This window comes from Orycteropus afer, unplaced genomic scaffold (assembly GCF_000298275.1).
Source record: "Orycteropus afer afer isolate SDZICR_OR568_19922 unplaced genomic scaffold, OryAfe1.0 scaffold00102, whole genome shotgun sequence".
Taxonomy (NCBI): Eukaryota; Metazoa; Chordata; class Mammalia; order Tubulidentata; family Orycteropodidae; genus Orycteropus; species Orycteropus afer.
Genome location: NW_006921689.1, coordinates 7,260,728 through 7,269,100, shown reverse-complemented (window position 1 = coordinate 7,269,100; position 8,373 = coordinate 7,260,728).

The window sequence follows — 8,373 nt, the reverse complement described above, 5'->3', positions numbered from 1 at the left end:
GTTAGCTTCAACAAACAACAATTTATTCTCTCACAGTTTGGAAGGATAGAAATCTGAGTTAAGAGCATTGGCTCTAGAGGATGGGTAAAGACCCCTTGACCTTGGGCTTTATCTCTGCTTCTTGTTCCACTGAAGCTGAAGTCTTCTCCTAACTCATGTAGCTGCTGCCTTCTGAGGCTGATCAACCCAAGGTCAGCAGGTAAAATAGCACAATCCCAAGATTAGCATGCAATATGACAGTCCACTGGTTCAAGTCCAGAAATGAGATAAAGACTCAGCCAACTCCAGGATCCAAATGTGCCAAAGATAGCTAGAGAATTTTCTCAAAGCCTCCCCATATATAGTGAAAGCATGCCACACCCTGGAGGTACCTAATTATCTATTCACAGCAGATCCACCATGGGCAATAACTACATTTAGCTGCCAAGCCACTCAGAACCACAGGCCAGCCAAGTTGACACACAACCTTAACTACCACAACACCCCAAAATGTTCTAATTAACTTTTTCCTCTGCTGACACTCCATACAGAAAAGTAGGCTGGTTCTTATCTTTCAGTAATAGAACAGAAGGCTGTAAGATCCCCTTAAAGTAAAATTGTGATGTGAAAGATAACTTACATCTTAGATGTTTTTGATCAATATTGTTTATTTGGCCTCTAGAAAGTACAGAAGTTTAATAAATTTATCTACTACAGTGAAATTTGTACTGTACTTAATATATATGAGCCACTACCATCTGTCAGTTTGTCACATTGTGGTGGCTTGCATGTTATTATGATGCTGGAATCTATGCTATTAGTATTTCAAATATCAGCATGATCACCAAGGTGGATGTGTTTCAGCAGAGCTTGAATACTAAGACAAACTAGGAAGAAGTGTTTGGTGATCTACTTCCAAAAGTCAGCCAATAAAAACTGTATAGATCACACCAGGACAATGTCTGACTCACTAGTTTTTGACACGTCATCAGGAGGGATCAATCCCTAGATTTCAACATCATGTTTGGTGATGTACAGGGCTTGTGATCACAAGTGCGATCCTCAGTGAGATGGATTGGTACAATAAACACAACAACTGAATATGCTACAAGGTTGCAAGACTGGGCAACATTTCATTCTCTTGTACATAATAAGATCACCATGAGTTGGAGTCAACTCAAAGGCATCTATCTATCTATAAAATTGTTATCACTGGCATGCAAAAAGGGAAAGGAGAATGGAAGCTACAATGAAAGTTTGGAAGTGATCTCACAAGGAACAGGATTTTAATAGTGAAGTTGGAAGGGAGGGGGAAAATGCAAGAAGCACTGTGAAAGATAAGCTCTTAACTGACTGAATGTGGGGATGAGCAAGAAATCAAAGATGACATTATGGGGTTGAGCATGAGTAACTAGAAAAGCTTCACAGTACTAACTAAAATATAACTTAGGAAAAAATATGGGTTTTAGTGAAGAGGACATAAGTTTATTTTTTAAACTTAAAGTCCATTGGATAATGGAACTGACAGTAGCCTTGTCAGACAGAAATGGAAAAGGAAATACAGGTCAGCAAGGGAGATACATGTTTTTAATTAAACCATTTAGTTGTGAGGAATAAGGTTGAATCCATGGATGAGAACTCTTAAGTAAAAATTATAAATGTGTAACAGAAGAAAGGTGATGAAGATGCACATTTGGGGGATCTAAAGAAAAAGAAGAGTCAGCAAAAGCGAGAAATTGTAAAATTATAATGTGGAAGATGCCTTAGTCATAAAGATTCTGCTAGATGACTGGGCAACACTTTGGTTTTAGAGTTTATTTGCACATGGACCATTTTCTGTGGCAGACAAATATTTTAAAGAGTACTAATTTGTCAGGAGAAGGACTAGGGTTTATTAACTGTCGATTACTGGTTGTGTGAAAGTTCGCAAATTTAAGACTCTAATTTAACAAATCCCTACCGGTTTGGCATTAATGACAACATATTTCTACAGCTCTGTGATTCCAGCAATTGATGATTTTTCCATCTCTTTCTCCCTCTGCCAGCCTGTATTTGGTGGTTTTGCTATTCTCTAAAATTTCATGTTGTTAATATCAAAAGAGATCTGAACTTCACGTTTGTTGTGAGCATACCTAACACATAATGGTACCTGGCCTGACATAGCAGTACCATTCCTAAAAAAATGAATATGCAAGAAACATCATTTGAATCTATGTTCATTAATTTTTAGTGGGTTTAGCTCCACAACATCTGGTGAAATGAGTTGTGTGTTCTCAAGAAACATTTGTTACATTCAATGTTGGAAAAATACACACATCAGAACTTGTTGCCAACTATAATATGACTAAACTCATTGTCAGTCCTAGAATATCACCTGAAAACATCTTCTCAATGGCCTCAACGTACTTTCAACATCCTTAGTGCAACCTACTCACAAAGATTATGCTTTATATCTGGCATTATTAGTAATTTCCTTAGTGTGTTATTGGTCATCAAACATGTATGGTTCTCCCACTTTGGAGCAAATAACAGGCTTAAAATTTTTGGCTTCCTTGTGGTTGAAAGAGAGTATGTGACCAGTTTGGGATAACATTTTGCAAGAGATTTGTTGGAGATATGTACATTCAGCAAGAAAAAATCTTTGTTGTTGTAAACGAATAAACGATTATTTTTGTGTGTTTGTTTGCTTGCTTTATGCAGTACAACTTAATCTATGTAACATATTTAACCTACTGGTGGAAGGGGTCTTTCCAGATTTATTTTTAAAAAATTCAGCACCTCCAATACCAATAGGTAAGCACAACATTTGTACTTTAGGATTTCAAGATAAGTTAAGGCATTACAGTGAATCAAATAGTATAAAAATAATTCAAGGAAGAAAATAAACATGGTGCCATATTCTTTGTGGTATGAGCAAACTTCATTCTAATTAAAAAAAGGAACTGAAGAAGAGATTTTATACAAGCAACTTCTTTCTGTTATTGCAGTTTGATTTCCTGCCTCTGAAGCATTATTTTATTGAGAGACTATTGTATTCTCTTTATGATTCTCATTGGGAAGGATGATTGGTGAAAAGTAGAGGTGTTTGAAAAAGCAGGGGAGTAAAATTGATGTTAAATTGGCTAGCTAATGGATATTTTTAGGGCCAAATAACTCTTCCCAATAAAATTTCTCAATAAAATCACATGTATTCCTATAATTAACAAATTCCCTTGTATTTAATAGACATTGTATCAGATACCTCATATATTAAATGAATTCCTTCTGGAAATAATTCTTGAACAAGTATGAAAAATACAAACCAGGGCAAATATAAATAAACTATTTTACCAACTTTATTTCATTTTCTACTGGGTTGCTGACTAGTTCACTATTATTATAGCCATCTTCTTTAACCCGAGTCATATTTAAGTTGATGTGTGCACTGCTCTTATTGGTTCCTGATGAGGGGTTAAGTGATGGGGTGTCTGATAGCATTTCCATGGCAGTGTAACTAGCAGTTGATAAAGCCAAGCCTCTAGGGTCCAATTTTCTGAAACTCATGGGGAAAAAATAGGAGCTGGGAAATGAACTACCTGGTTATATATTTTTTTCATTGTTACAAGGAGACTATTTTCAAGAATGATTGTGACAGGAATAAAAAGACAAGGACAAGCAGTCTCAAACTGTCAAAATCCTAATATTTTTGCAGCTGCTTTCTTGATATATGCCAATGCCTTATGCAAAAAAAAAAAAAAAAAAGTTTTCTTTTCTCAAGATGATGTCAACATATCTGGTACATTTGGTAAGGAATAATATAAATGGTGTTTTTTGTTTGTTTTTATTTTTAATGACAGACTATATTTCCACATAGGAGGGTCAGAACACCCTGTCACAGACCTTTAACTAAGTACTTACTGGCCCAAAGTTAAAAAGCAAGCAGAGACAACCAGTGGAATCATTAGTATTGGTGTCACTCAGTGCTGTAACTCATAGTTTCAACTCCATCATGGACCTCCTTCCATACCAGACTAAATAAAATCCTTCATAACATTAATTATCAATTTTAATAATAGAATAATTTGTGATAAATGTATTTTTAAATTGCCTAAATGTAGTATTTCTTGGGAGCTCTGGTAGCATAGTGCCTAAAGGCGCTGTTCAAACCCATCAGCCACTCCTCAGAAGGAAGATGGGGTGATCTACTTCTGTAGTGATACTGCGTTGTAAACCCAAGGTGGGCTCGCTATGAGTCGAGCCTGACTTGATGGCACATAACAACAACAGTATTTCTTAGATTTAAACATTATTTTGCAAAACCTTTCTACATTGAATTACATTATTCTTTACAACATTATTGGTAACTAAGAAGCAGCCTTTCTTGATTTTTCACCATCTTTTCCTTTAATTACCACTTAATTCTCAAAAAAGTTATTAATATAGATTCATAAATACTAATCACTATAATATTGTAACTAAAATACCAGAAAATTAGGCAAAATCACAGACTACAAAAACACTGGCAGCAACAACAACAACAACAACAAAAACAGCACATGCTTGTTGCATGTGCAGAATAAACCACATGATTTTGGATGCTCTAGTTGTACAGAATTTTGAATTTTACTTCTCAAAACCTATCTGTGAGGTTGTTATTAGTGTTGCCATTCAGTACAATAAGAGTAGTGTATCTTAGAACAGCTCAGTCTTTCCATCAACAATGCCTGACTATGAAGTAGTGACGGGGAGCTGAGAGCTCTGGCTCTGCCTCACTTTGAAATGGATGTGCTCTCCATTGTAGCCCAGCTGCTTCCCTTCATATCCCTCAACATATTAATAAAGGAGAGAGTGAAGCTGAAAGAGAAAGAAAAGAATCTGAAAATGAGATAAGAAAAGAGGAAAAACAAGCAAGCTTCAGAATTTTGTTTTTTTAACAGTAAGAAGTGGCAGGTGTATTAGAGAAGCAATTTTGTCTCAATTTGCCAACTAATTGTGATCAATCATGGGCTACTTCTTGCCCAAAGAAAGTCTGTTGAATCAGAATTGGCCAGTTCATCAGTTAAAGGTTAGCAAAAATTCATGTGGGAAAGTAACTTAATACAGAAATAATTCCTGCCTAATATAAAGAAAAAGCAGTCAGAAAGGACTGACTGCTTTCTGTAAATATTAAATGGAGTTTTATTATGAAAACATCATTTTGTGATGCTTCATGTAGTTGACTTTTTATCCAGCTGAAGTGTATACAGAATTTCAGTGAAAGCTTTTAAACAGACCCTCATGAACTGGACTGCTATTCATTTTTCATTTGATAAATGAGAATTCTTGATTTGGGCATCAAAAGTCATCCTGGAAAAGAAGAGATTCCTGACACGGAGAACCCTGTTTGACCTTAGGCATGCTACTTGAGTTCCTGAACTCCTTTAACTTATCTGTAAAATGGGGAGAATACAACTTTTAAGCATTTTTTTTTATAAGTGTGAGAGAGTGACATGAAATAATAAATACAATCACATTTTGCAAACAAATACTAAGATCCAAGTAAAAGTGGTGATTATCATCTGTTTAGTTTATGTCCAGTGTGATTTCTCATACCAGTGGTTAATTCAACTTTATTCTTTTAACAATTATTGTCCACTCCAGTGACTCTAGTGAATCATTTTCTTCTTTGGTCACTCTTTCCTCAGGTGTCATTTGACAACTGAATGAGTAGTGGTTTGTAGGTTTTCTACTTTTCCCTTTAACTTTTGTTGTAATAGAAAGATTGTAGATTTTAGTTTAGAATCAAAACTATCTGGGAGTAAATTGTTCATTCTGCTCTTCCTAGCAGAAGAAATGTGATCATGGATAAGCTATGTAGCCTTTTTGAGCTTCTTTCTTCAATGATACAATGGAAAAGTGGAGCAATCAGAAAGATCATACATGTAAAGAGAATGGCATACCAAAATCCACCTCAATATCTATTATCTCTACCAGTTTTGCATTTCAGCTCTTAATCCATCATATTTGATTTCTCCTGTGCAATTCTGACACACAGGTTATGATTTAAGCAACTGAGATTAAATAACAAGGTGGAAAAGGTAATGGATATACAGGTGCCCCTGAAGGTGAGGATCATGCCAGATTACACATTTTGTTCTAACTGCTCTTGGAGGTTTCAGAGATTGACAAGCGTGTTTTCTTTTAAATGGTGGTCAGCTGTGAGGGCTTAGTTGTCATTATGGAGCCAGAAGCAGAACAGCTAGGAAACCAAGAGATTCTAGCCATTTTCCAGGTTGACCTGGAGGATTAACTTGCCACAGCAGCCTAACTTATTATCTTGTTTGTGGAGTTAATATGAAGCTCATTGGATCCTGTATGTTTACCTTGCAGAAAAGAAATAGGTATTTCATTTATAAATATTTATTCAATAATGTATCTGCCAAATAATGATTATTTATTTATTAATTTTGTAATAAATAATATTACTTTTGTAATAATTAAAAATAAAAACCAAAGAAACCAAACTCACTGCTATGAGTAGAATCCAACTCATAGCGACCCCTCCTTGGGTTTCCGAGGCAGTATCACTACGGAAGTAGATTGCCCAACCTTCCTTCTGAGGAGTGGTGGGTGGGTTTGAACCACCAGCCTTCTGGTTAGCAGTCAAATGCTAATAAAAGGAAAATAAATAAATAAATGAGACCAGGTTACTATGGCATGAATGGTTAAGAACTCAATGACTATCCTAAAGCTTGGTGGTTCCAACACACCCAGAGGTGCCTCAGAAGACTGGCTGGCAATCTGCTTTAGAAAGTTCACAGCGATGAAAACCATGGGGAGCAGTATTATTCTGCACACATGGGGTTGCTGTGTATCAGAATCAACTCGATGACAATTAACAACAACCAGTACTCTCCAGAAATATCAGACTTGGGATGAAAGAGGAACACCACTGATTATTGTGCAGTATGATAAATGTTAAATGCATAAAAGGGTATGATTAAGCTTGTCCATGTTCTACAGGAGGAAAAGCTCTTAGGTAATGTTTAGTGCATTTGACCCATCTAAAAGCCACAGTGAGGGACTAAAACCAAAACCAAAACCAAACTCACTACCATCTAGTCGGAACCAACTCATAGCGACCTCTCCTTGGATTTCCAAGGCAGTATCACTACGGAAGTAGATTGCCCCATCTTCTTTCCGAGGAGTGGCTGGTGGGTTTGAACTGCCAGCCTTCTGGTTGGCAGTCAAATGCCTTAGGCACTATGCCACAGAGCTCCCAGTGAGGGACTCAAAAGGTCACTGCCATCAAGTCAGATCTGACTCATAGAGACCCGAGGTAGTATCACTAAGGAAGTAGATTGCCCAATCTTCCTTCTGAGAGGGAGGGACTAGAACAGCTAAAAAAAAGTATACAAGGTACAAATGCACAGGGTTTCAATATTTCCATTAGCCACATGATAAGTCAGGATAAGAATGATGATTCTCAAACATTCTCCCCTTGCCTCTCCCTCAATTGCAAAGATAACCCAATGTACATGTCATCTATTAAAATATTATTCCCTATCTATGAGTGAATAATACAGATCAGATTGATAGTATTTTACAGTTGTTTTTCCCTAAGCCATATAATTTATTTTAAAAGCTGGAAATAAAATTTAAGGCATATTTGCTAAAAGTGGCAATTCATCCTGGCCAAACAATGGAAGGGCTTACAGTTATAGTGATACTTTCTGTCACACACTCAAAGTTCCTTTTGTCTCAGCTCTTCCTTTTGTCTAGTGAATTATGCAGAAAAATACAGTCTTTTGTTATGCCTCTATACCAGAAATTGACTACATTGGATTAAAATTTTGTATGCATGAATATTATCATTAAAGCTAGACCCCATCCCCCCCCCATTCTAGGACCCTGAAGGCATAATAGAAAGGAGTGAGAGTACTAGTCAACAAGGTTAATTCATCTGGAAAGAGGTCACAATATATAAACGTTCCATCTTAAATGGAATCATAAGTAAAATATTCTGCAGATGAATTGATATGTCTATTCTCCGCAAAAGCCAAAACCTGAGTTTCCACTAGATTGCTCTTTGCTGCCACTTGCCTGGATGATTGGGTGTAAAATGTACTCAGATGCCTGGAACTGGGGTGATTATGTGTACATTGCTTAAGTTCAGGTTAGGAATCAGACTACTTCCTTTCGAAAAGCAATCCTGGAGCTTATTGTCTGCCCTAGCACTATTTATTTAACATCGTTGGTCTTCAATTTCTTAATCTGTAAAATGAACACTGAGATAATAATACTGCCTACTTCACAGATGTAATGAATTAATATATATAAAACTCATAAACCCTGACCTGTTGTTGTTGTTATGTGCCGTCGAGTCAGACCCGACTCATAGCGACCCCTCCTTGGGTTTCCGAGGCAGTATCACTA